Below are 12,206 nucleotides of genomic sequence, written 5' to 3'. Positions count from 1 at the left end.
GGAAGTCAAGTCTTCTAGATCCTGTGCATTGCATTCAGTTATTTCCCAGAATAAAGTTCTTTTACACAGCATGGACGCATGCTGATATCACTATGCAGTAAAACACACTGAGCTGGTCTCCAACAATAGTTTTACTGAATTGCTGTCAGTTGTAAGCTTCTCTTCCATTGAAACAGATGAGTTAAGTGTCCAAGTCAGTCACGTGACCTACCTCGCCAGTTGTTTTCTTTCAACTCCCTTGCACTTCATAGTATCAAAAGGATACTTGTACTCCGCCTAAGATCGTCAATAGATGTTGGCCAGCCCTTAAAGGGGTCCATTCCAACTCCTCTATCCCCTCCCTTCTCCTCTCTCTTGGATGGCTGTAAATAATCCCACAGAGGATTTTAGGTTCCTTCTCAGTGAGGAAATCTCTCCCTTTTGAATGTCAAAAGAAAAGGCTGAGCCCCTAGTTAATGGGATCACAGAAAAAGTAAAATAAAAGTCCTTTTACAGAAAAAAGGAAAACGTATATGAGTCAAGGAGGGTGGAAAGCTACCAGCTCAGCAAAGAAACAGTTCTTTAAAAGTGGTTCTTCAAAAATAAAGGAAGCTCTCTGACTCAACATTCTTCCCAGGGTTCACGTCTGAGAAGCTGCAGAGGTCTTGACCTGGACCTGAATCAGAATAGGGGATAGCTAGAAACATGCCATGCACCCCTGCCCCAAAGGGAAAGTAAAACCTTCCACACAATAAAATGGTGGTTAGAGTTTATATACCAGAGGAACTCACCATTTACCACTCCCTCATGGGGGAGTTTCCTCTCCGCAAAAGATTGGTTTATTCTGCATGGCTGCAGGATCTCTACATGTGTGATTTTGCATACACATAGGTAATGTAGTACTGATGAAATGTGGATATATAGACATTCCCATGGTGGCCCAGAAATCCAAAATAACCAAAGGTTCCAAAATGGCTGCTGTGCAGGTACCATTCCATTTTTTTCACCTTTCAAACTGTCTGCAGTAAATATATGTCATTGGAGCTGTTTACAAATGGTTTTGTAATGAAGCTTTCTTTCATACCAGCCTCACAACATCCTCCTACAACAATCTCTGAAGTTAGGGTTCCTTCAACCCTAAATCAAGAGCTGAAACCTGTTAAAATTCTATAGAAGCCCCTATTTCCTCCTATCCTCCCCATTCCACCCCAGCCTGATCCAGCACTTCCTTCCCCTCTGCTCGGCCCACTCTGATTCCCCTTCCCAACTCAACCCCAGCATTCCCTTCCCCCTCACCAGTCCAATCCTAGTCACTCTGATCCCCTAACCCAGCCCCAGCACACTCTGATTCCCTTTCCCAGCGCGACCTGGCACATTCTGACCCCCTTCCCTTTCCCTCTCCCCAGCCCTCCTTCCTAACCTGACCCCAAGCACACTTCCAACCCCAGTACATGCTGTGCCCCTCCCTAGCCTGACCCCAGCAAGCTGGGCTCCCCGCTCCCCAGCTTGACCCAGCACACGACCCCAGTTCTCCTTTCCACTTTTCCTCCCTTGACCTCCACATCTCAAACTCATCTCACTCTGCCCTCCACCCTGCACAGTCCCATCCCATCCCAGCAGGCTTTTCTCCCCTGCTCAGTCTGGCACCAGCAAACTCCTGACACTCTTCCCTAACCCAAACCCAGGACACTCTGACCCCCCCCTACAACCCTAGCACACTCCCAAAACCACTCCCCACCAGTCCTTCCCTTGCCGCCTTGTGCCCCAGCCCCCACCTCCAAAGCCCAGGGTACAGAGAGGGCTGGTAGCAGAAGAAGCATGAGTGGGGGAATCAGCAGGACTCCTGCCTCCACAGCACTTACTGGGCAGGCAATGTGAGGGACTGGAGGGAGCAGCAGCAACATGCTGAGCGAGCGTCCGCTGCTGCTGCTGCCACAGCGGGGCTGGCGAGCTGCTGTTAGTGTGGCTGGATACGGTGGTGAGTGGCACGTGCATGCCGTCAGCTTACCGAGCAGCGATCAGCAGTAGATAGACAGATTAGTAAGCAATGTACATTTCCAACTCTGCTTGCTTTCACCTTGCAGATGTGTCATTCTGTGTGCTTACAAGAGCTTAACATGAGGCCAGGCAGGTTTTGCTTTTGGATTTACTTCCAGGGCCTAATGTGTTAGAGGTGAGCCTTTTACACATTCCCTTTTTCTTTGTGCGCCCTTGGGAGAGGGGGCTTGTCCTGTGATGGCTAACCTATGACACGCGTGTCAGAGGTGACACGCCGAGACGTTTTTGCTGACACGTGCAGCGTTTCGTGGACTATCGGGAAATTAACCCCAAAACACAGCCCGACCCTTTAAAATTAGTTTTTTAGTATCCCTCCACTCCCCCATGCCCCCGGGCGCAGGGAGGCTCATGCGGCGCAGCGACAGGCAGATGGGCAGGGCCGTGATGAGGGTCACGTCACCATGGCCCGAAGAAAAAAATCACGTTTAAATGTGCTGATGCTCCTCCTCCTTCCTGCCTGTGTGGCCCCGGAAGTAAACATTGCCGGAGCCGCGTGGGCAGGAAGGAGGAGGAGCATCAGCGCGTGCAGAAGAGGAGCAGCGCTTACAGGCCGCCGCGAATCCCAAGTCGCACCGGCCCGGACAAGATCCTGAAACAGCAGCACTTTCCTGAGGTTTCAACAGCCTCCATGGAATGTCTCCATGCCCAGCTAGAATCCACAGTTATTCCAGCTGCTTTGATGCGACCCATGCCTGTTCCACCCACTCCACCGACTACCAGTCGCCCCTCTATTCCATTGCCTGTACCCCTCCAGTACGATGGGGATCTGAAATGGTGCCAGGGTTTTATCATTCAGTGCTATATGCACATTATTCTTCAATCAGCACTGAACCTTCTACCTTGCGCCCGCGCTCTCTCCTCATCAAGCCGCCCCCTACTGGCTCGAGTCAAACTAGTTTGACTCGAGCCAGTAGTCGGGTTGGGTGAGGACAGACAGGTTTCTTGTTGGTCGTCGGTGAAATATCCTGCCAGCAGCTGCTGAGCTGCTACTACCACCACTACAGCAGTGGTTGTCTCTTCTCTTGCTGCCCTGGCTGCTGCCCCTGGGACCCTGGCGCCCTAAGCCCCTGCCTAGTTTGCCTAGTGCTTCCAGTGGCCCTGCATGTCGCCAGGCTGCTTCAAGTTTGGATCACCTTCTTCTTCATCAGGGGACTCACTCCATCACTGACTACACCATACAATTCTGGACTCTGGCCATGGAACTCGATTGGAGAGAGGATTGTCTATGCCCTATCTTCCTTGAAGGACTGTCATCTCGGATAAAGGATGAACTGGCAGCTTATGAATTCCTTGAGTCCCTGAAGTCCCTCATTGAGTTGGCCGGCAAAATCGACCACCGTCTTCGGGAGGGTAGTCGGGAGTTCCAACCTCCTAGAAAGCATGGGGCTGCTATTGGTTATCTCCAGCGCCTCTCTTCTCCCACTGCCTTACCTCCTTCTTCTGGGACCCACAGCACCAGGCTCTTGCCTGAATCCATCTTCTAAATTTATTCCCCAAGTTAGTCAATGAGTATTGCCCTTTGTAAAGACCCAATGGCACCAAAGGAGAAAGAGACTCAGTGTCTCATTAGGGCAGACCTCCACCTCTTCCATAGTCAGATTGGTAAAGGGATTAGGAACAGGGCAAAAGCCTCCCCTTACTGGCAGGCCCCCAAATTCTAAAATATAAGGATTCAACCGGTACGTCCATTTGTTCAATATATATCCATTGTTTCCTATAGGATCTAGAGGACCACTCATATACCGCTCTCAGTTATGCTGCGATATAGTACTGCATAAAATTGGGCAGAGCTAATCCCCCCATTCGTTTAGGCCGAAATAACACCCTTCTTGCCACCCTAGGTGGACACCTCCTCCAGATAAAATGAAAAACTTTTGTATGTAAAGATTTCAGGAATTTAACTGGGACCTCTATAGGGAGAATCTGGAAAAGGTAAAGCCACATAGGGAGAATGGTCACTCTACCCAGCCAAGAGAAAATAAGGGGCACAAATATCCAGATCTTTAGAAGTCTGTTCTAATAACGGAATTTAATTTAGGATAAATAACTGTTTCCAGTCTGTCCCTAGATGGATTCCCAGATATCAAATACTATGTGTGCCCATTTAAAGGGGAAATTCTCCTGAAGCCTAAGGGCCTTGTCCTTAGGTAGGGAAACATTTTATATATCAGATTTACTCATATTGACTTTGAAGCCAGAGATGGCACTGAATCTATCCAGTTCCCGCATTAATACTGGCAGAGATAGCTATGGGTGGACCACTGAAAACAGGATATCATCCGCGAAAAGGGAAATCTTAAAGTGTGAGCATCCTGCACTGATCCCTTTAATGTCATCACTACTTCTAATCGTTGTCACCAAGGGCTCCATAAAAAGACAAAAAGTAAAGGCAAGAGTGGACCACCTTGGCATGTGCCTCTACCCAGCTCAAAAGTATTAGAATACGAGCCACTTACTTTAATACAGACCTTATGAGAGGTATACATTGCCTTCAGCCAAGTTCGGAAATTTTGACCCAGGCCCACCTTTTGTAATACTTTAAACAAGAATCCCCAGTGGACCCGGTCAAAAGCTTTCTCTGCATCCACAGCCAATAAAACTGATGGAGTTTTACTCACACGGACTCTCCACATTAGGTTTACTACTTTGTGAATGTTATCCCCCGCCTGTCTTCCTGGTATATATCCGGACTGGTCCACATGTACCAGAGATGGCAGTACCCTATTCAGTCTAACAGCTAAAATTTTTGCTAGTATTTTTAGATCCAGATTTAGTAAAGATATAGGCCTATATGAGCCCCAAAGGGATTTATCTTTGCCAGGTTTCGGTAACATAATAATCCCTGCTAGATCCATAGGAGAGGGTATTAACAGGTCTCTGTATTTCTTATAAAAGAGTCCAGAAAATCCATCCAAACCGGGAGCTTTATTAAGTTTAAGAGAAGATTTAGCATTGAATATCTCCCCCCCCCCCCCCCCCCCCACCGTGTTATCATCCCATCTAAGATTTGTGATTGTTCTCCAGACAGAACAGGTAATGTTATTCCCTCCAAGTACGCAACAATATCAACTTCTGATATAGGGTGTTCATTAGTATAGAATACTTTGTAAAACTGAACAAATCTATCTCTTATGCTGATATCAGAAACATATGCCCCTTTACCGTCTTTAATCTTTAGGATATGGCTTTGAGAGATCTGGCACCTCAATTGCCAAGCAAGCAGCTTCCCTGGCTTGTTACCTTTGGCAAAGTATGCCTGCTTAGATTTATCCAATTGGTACTGAATATCCCCAAATAGCAGAGCTTGTAGCTTATTCCTTTCCCTGTCTAATTCTCGGAGTGTTTTATACCCCTCATGTGTCTTGTGTTTCTGCTCTAGCTGATGTATGGACCACATCAACTCTAACCTTTTTTGCTGGGATTGGGATTTTTTTGCCGCCGCTCTAGAAATCAATTTATCACGCATGATTGCTTTAAAACAGTCCCATAAGACATTGGGCAAAACCTCGCTGTTGTCATTATAGTGGAAATAGTCTTTGATATCTTCCTGAATAGCCTCACATATTAGTTTGTCTAACAGCAAGGAGTTATTCAATCTCCAATATTTTATCCCTTGCTTCTCTTGTTGAAGGCAATAAAAGCCAGCAACAGAAGCATGATCCATCCATGTAAATGAACCTATATCTATGGTCCTACAGCCCTGAACCCATGGCTTGCTGCCTAGCCACATATCTTTTCAGGAGTAAGAACTGTGCACCCTGGAGTAGAAAGTAAACTCTTTCTCTGTGGGGTTCTTTAGGCACCAGATATCTTGCAAGCCTCAGGAGTCCAAAAGCATCTTCAAAAGTTGTCTATGCTTTTTAATTCATCCCTCTGGGGGGGGGGGGGGGGCTGTTGTCCATATTGGGGTTCAGGGTCAAATTTAAGTCCCCGCCTATCAAGACCTGTCCCTTTAAAAAAATCACTCAATGATTGTTCAAGGTGCATAAAAAATTCTCCTGGGTTAACATTAGGGGCATACACATTGATCAACGTCACTAATACGGTATCCAGTTGGACCACCAAAGCTAAAAATCGTCCATTTTTATCTTTCCTGCATTCCAGGACTTCATCCTTCAAGTCTTTGGAAATCATAATACCCACCCCACCTTTTTCCCTTTCCTCTAGATTTGAGGCCAGAAATATCTGCGGATAGTTCTTATTTCGGAGGAGATGTTTATCTTTCCTAAGTAGATGTGTCTCTTGTATAAAAAATATAGAGGCGCGGTGAGCCTTAGCTTCCTCAAACAACAATTGCCTCTTACGAGGTATAGTAAGACACTTTCCATTGAGGGATACAAGAATTATATCAGCCATTGAAAGCATATAAAAGGAGATAATGCTTCTGCCAGTAGGCCCATCCTTCAACCATGCGTATACCATTCCTCCAGCCTCCCCCCCCCCTCCCGCCCTGAAACAAAAGAATTAGTGAGGTTCCTTGCCTCACCATAGCCGTGAAGAATGACACCTCCCTGCATGGCCAACTATAGGCTGCCCATATAAAGTGGGATACTGATATACGCTGCGCCTTGCTCTCCCCAGAATACATATTAAACCAAACAGGGAGGGCCTCCCGTGAGGCACAGGGTGTTCACAATCAGTTCATGGAGATTATGTGAAAGCATCAGCAACAAAGAATCCAGAACACTCTATATAAGTTCCAGAAACCAGATCTTCCCAGGATATAGGATTCATAAAAAACAAGTAGAGTCGGCGGGTAGCCTCCCTCTGTTCTCAGGTGCCGGAGCTGAGCATATTAGAGTCACTGCTGGAGTTTCTTCTCAATCTTTTGCCTCCTTTGCCAACTCGCTGCCAGTGTGACACTTCTTACGTGAACCGGATTGCGTGGCGCCCTTATTCGTTTAATTTCAATACCTTTTAGCCTCAGGAAGCTTCCGCTGACATCTGTTGATCGCACTACACAGGAGTGTTCGCTTATGGTAAAGGAAAGTCCAAATAGGTAAAGCCACTTGTATCTAATGTTTTCAGCCCTCAGCGACTCCATGATATATTTCATGGCCTTACCTCTTTGCAATGTAATAGCTGAGAGGTCATTGAATACCTGTATTTTTGTGCCCTTCCAAGAAATAGTTTCCCAGGGATCTTGCTTTTTGCATGATTGCCTCTTTCATCACCAGAAAATCATGCAGGCAGTGTGCGGTTCTGGCCGCGAGCGCCACGACCAGACCCTTACCTCCGTGTTCCTGGACCTGTTCCCGCTTTCATTGGCCTAGTTCCTGGCTTGTTTGGCGGCGTCCCTGCGAGGGCCGCGCCGCCGGGAAGCCTTCCATGGACGCCCTGTATCTAGGCGCACGCGCGCGCCACTTGGGCGCTTTTCTAGGGCATTTCCTGCCAGTGGTGACTCCGCCCAATTCCTGACATCAGATGCCGCGGCCTTGATAAGCCGGCCGCGGCCACCCAGTCTTTGCCTTGCAACAGACTTACCTACCAGATCCCTGTTGCGCTCTGCCCCGGAGTGACCTGCCTTGCGATTCGCTCCGTTCCTGCTTGCCTGCTACAGTTCCTGCCTGGTTCCAGTACCCGAGTCTTGCTACAGTTCCTGCCTGGTTCCAGAACCCGTACCCAGTTACAGTACTGACCTACTGTCCTAGTCTGATTCCAGTTCCCTGTCCTGATCCACTACTGCTTAAGTCCCAGCGGCCGGACCCCTACGGGCTCCTCCCAGGGGGACTTCGGCTTCCAAGGATGAAGCCACCTAAGTCCCAGTGGTTGGGCTCCTACGGCCTCCTCCCAGGGGAGTACCAGCTTCCAGGGTGAAGAGCCTGAACATCTGCCCAGCCTGAACATCTGCCTCCCAGTCTGCCAGTTACTAGAGACATTGACCAACTTTTCCCAGTCTCCTGCAGGTCGGCCCAAGGGTCCACTAAACTGAGACTCCCATAACAGATTGCAAGGCCATGGACTCGGCGGATGTGCACGCTCCCTCGGATCTGCCCGGGATGGCCCGGCAGATGCTACAGCACCAGAGCAGCATTGATACACTGGCAGCCACGGTGGAATGGCTATCCTCGCGCCTGGAGTCCCTGCCTCCTGCTGGCAGGGTCCCCGAGGGACACAGTTCTTCTGTGACTCAGCTACCGGCACCCTCCCGCTACGCTGGAGACTTAAGGACCTGCCGCGGCTTTTTAAACCAATGTTTTGTACGGTTCTCCCTGTTGCCTCGGCAGTTCCCCTCAGATGCGGTGAAAATGGCGTACATCCTGTCTCTGCTTGATGGGAAAGCCTTAATATGGGCTTCTCCCCTTTGGGAAAACAATGATCCTTCGCTAACGAACTTACAACAGTTCATCTCGAACTTTCGACAGGCCTTTGATGAGCCCGCCCGAGTAGCCATGGTTACGTCTGATCTGCTGCAACTCCGACAGGGGGCTTGCTCCTTGGCAGATTATGCTATGGAGTTTCGGACTTTAGCTCCGGACTTTAACTTTGGCAGGATGGTAGTCTTAAGGCCATCTTTCTGGAGGGATTTTCTGGACGCATAAAGGATGAGATTGCTGCTCGAGATCTGCCAGAGGACCTCAATGCCTTGATAGAGATGGCTGCTCGCATTGACCGCCGCCTATAACAACGGACCAAGGAGCAGCACTCCTCTCGCCATAGTCCTGCTCGTGGGCCGGTGAGACCTATATCTACTCCCAAGATCTCTCGTTCAGATGCTCCCACCTGTGAACCTATGCAGCTAGGACAGGCCCCGCTTTCTGCTGAAGAAAGGCAACGTCGCCGTTCGTTGAAGTTGTGTTTATATTGTGGTCAGAAGGGCCACTTCTTGGCACGCTGCCAGGAGCGTGCGGAAAACGCCAAAGCCTAGGAGGTCGGGAGGAGCTCCTCCTAGGCTGTGCTACAGCTCCTCAATGTACCGACCCTGTTACCCTAGAATATCCTGGAGGCTCGTTTGAGACGATGGCGTTCCTGGATTCGGGAGCTGGAGGTAATTTCATCCTGAAGGACCTGGTCTCCCTGTTGCATATCCCTACGCAAAGACAGGAGGTCCCGTTACGAATTACCTCTATCCAGGGGACGCTCCTTCCAGGACCTGTCCTGATGTCCATGGCACCCATTACTGTCCGCACCGGGGCGATCCATTCGGAGGAGATAGCCTTCCTAGTGTTGGATAAGGCTGTCCACCCTGTGGTGCTAGGGTTGCCGTGGTTACAGAAGCACTCACCCACAATTCAGTGGGATATGTTACAGATTGTCAAGTGGAGTCCTTTCTGCTTAGCTAATTGTATGAAAGTGCCCAGGAGTCCCGCACTTCCATTGATGCACTCTGCCCTAGGTCCTCCTGAACCTTATGAGGACTTTACGGACGTATTTTCCAAGATCAAGGCGGAGATCCTTCCGCAGCATCGTCCATATGACTGCACTATAGACTTGTTACCTGGTACCATACCTCCCCGAGGAAGGGTTTATCCCTTATCATTACCTGAAACCCGGGCCATGTCCGAGTACATTTCTGAGAATTTGGCCAAGGGCTTCATTTGCCCGTCCAAGTCACCTGCAGGGGCAGGTTTCTTCTTTGTCATCAAGAAGGATGGCTCGCTGAGACCGTGCATAGACTATCGAGGCCTAAATTCCATTACTAAGCGAGACCGTTACCCGCTCCCGCTAATCCCGGAGCTGCTCGATCGGCTCCAGGGAGCGAAGATTTTCACAAAGTTGGACTTACGAGGAGCGTACAACTTAGTCAGCATCCGTCCGGAGACGCGTGGAAGACCGTGTTTAATACCAGAGACGGGCATTATAAGTATCTCATGATGCCTTTTGGCTTATGTAATGCCCCGGCGGTGTTCCAGCACCTTATGAATGAGGTGTTGCGGGACTTTCTGAACACCTGCGTAATTGTTTACCTCGACGATGTGTTAATCTACTCCCTGGACCTGCCTTCGCACCATCAGCATGTCCGACAAGTGCTCCAAATACTTAGGGAGCATGGTCTGTACACGAAATTGGAAAAATGCAGGTTTGAGAAGACGTCCCTGCCGTTCCTGGGCTACATAATCTCTGCAACAGGCTTTCAAATGGGTCCTGAGAAAGTGGCGGCAATTAAGAATTGGCTCCGACCTAAGGGCCTTAAAGCGTTGCAACGCTTCCTCAGCTTTTCCAATTTCTACCGCTACTTTGTTCCTAACTACTCCCGCATTGTGGCCCCGTTGACTGCTCTTACCCGAAAGGGGGCCAACGCGGTGGATTGGCCTGTTCCCGCCTGCCAAGCTTTTGAGGCTCTTAAGGAAGCCTTCTTGTTAGATACCTGCCTTCGTCATCCGGATCCCAGCTGGCCCTTTGTGGTGGAAGTTGATGCCTCCAATGTGGCCGTGGGGGCCGTGCTGAGTCAGTACTCAGATTCTGGACAATTGCTACCCTGTTCATATTTCTCAAAGAAATTCTCCCCGGCAGAGAGCAACTACTGTGTTGGAGATAAAGAGTTGCTAGCCGTGAAACGTGCCCTGGAGGAATGGAGACAGTGGTTGGAAGGAGCCAACCATCCGGTTACGATTTACACCGATCACAAAAACCTAGCATTCTTGAAGCAAGCCCAACACCTGAACCCAAGGCAAGCCCGGTGGTCGCTGTTTTTTGATCGGTTTGACTTTATCTTACGCTATCGACCCGGCTCTAAGAATGTTCGAGCTAATGCGCTCTCGCGCTCTTCTGTGGTCGAAGAGACCCCTGACACGCCTCAGTTTATTTTGGATCCTGCGAAAGTCAGTCTAGCAGCAACCTTGGTGTCCTCCCAAGGGAAGACCGTCGTTCCACGTCGCTCCCGGAGAGCAGTTCTCACTTGGGCCCATGACTCCCTCACGGGGGGGCCATGCTGGCTGTAAAGGGACCTTAGACCTGTTGAACAGATTCTACTGGTGGCCGATGGTGAGACAGGACGTCCAAGCCTTTGTGAGTTCATGCCCGACCTGCGCCATGCAAAAGCCACTCATCGGGAAACCCAGGGGCCTGTTGCAACCATTATCCATCCCGGTGGATCCTTGGACACACATCTCCACCGACTTTGTTGTGGACCTCCCCATCTCAGGAGGTAATTCGGTCATTTGGGTAACCGTGGACCGATTCTCCAAGATGGCACACTTTGTCCCCCTGCCAAAGTTGCCTTCTGCACCTGACCTAGCTAACCTTTTCGCCCAGCATATCTTCAGACTTCACGGTCTCTCGCAGGATATAGTCTCCGATTGAGGACCACAGTTCACTGCTCGTTATTGGAAGGCACTTTGCAAACGCTTCAATGTGCAACTTAGTCTTTCGTCTGCGTTTCATCCTCAAAGTAATGGGCAAACGGAATGAACCAACCGAACCTTGAATACTTTTCTCCGTTCCTTCGTCAACGAATGCCAAGATAATTGGGCCAAGCTACTCCCGTGGGCAGAGTTCTCGTATAATAATCACATGCATGCTGCTACTGGACGTTCACCTTTCCTGGTCGTCTATGGGAAGCAACTTTAACCGCCCTTGCCTTCACCTGAACCTAGTGTACTCCCAGCCGTGCAACTTTCAGCCCATCAGCTTCTTTCCTTGTGGACGTCTATCCAGGGAAAGATCCGTAAAGCCGCCCAGTCTGCCAAGAAATGGGCGGATAGCCATCGTCAGCCAGCACCTATCTACCTCCCAGGAACCGTGTCTGGCTTAGTACCAAAAATCTACAGCTACGTATTCTGTCTCGAAGACTAGCTCCAAGATTCTGAAGGCCTTTCTGAGTCACCGAACGAGTGGGAGCAGTCTCGTACTGACTACGCCTACCCTCCTCCATGCGCATACATGACATGTTCCACATGTCATTGCTGAAGCCTCTTGTCTTATCCAGATATCACTCCCGGGCTCCTGAACCATCAGATCCTTCAGTACCAGACAAGGTCACATATCAAGTACGTGAGGTCTTGGATGTCCGGTTTCACCAACGCCGATGGGAGTACCTGCTCGCCTGGGAGAGCTGCGGACCCGAGGATAATTCTTGGGAATCGGCCCGTAACATCCTTGACAAAGACTTATTACGGCAGTTCCATCTGGACCACCTGAGTAAACCCGGACCGGCTAAGAGGGGGTGTTAGAGGGGAGGTACTGTTGCGGTTCTGGCCGCGAGCACCGCGACCCAGACCCTTACCTCC

This window comes from Rhinatrema bivittatum, chromosome 8 (genome assembly GCF_901001135.1).
Source record: "Rhinatrema bivittatum chromosome 8, aRhiBiv1.1, whole genome shotgun sequence".
Classification (NCBI taxonomy): Eukaryota; Metazoa; Chordata; class Amphibia; order Gymnophiona; family Rhinatrematidae; genus Rhinatrema; species Rhinatrema bivittatum.
The sequence above is the reverse complement of the archived record's forward strand: the minus strand, read 5'-3'. Positions refer to the sequence as shown.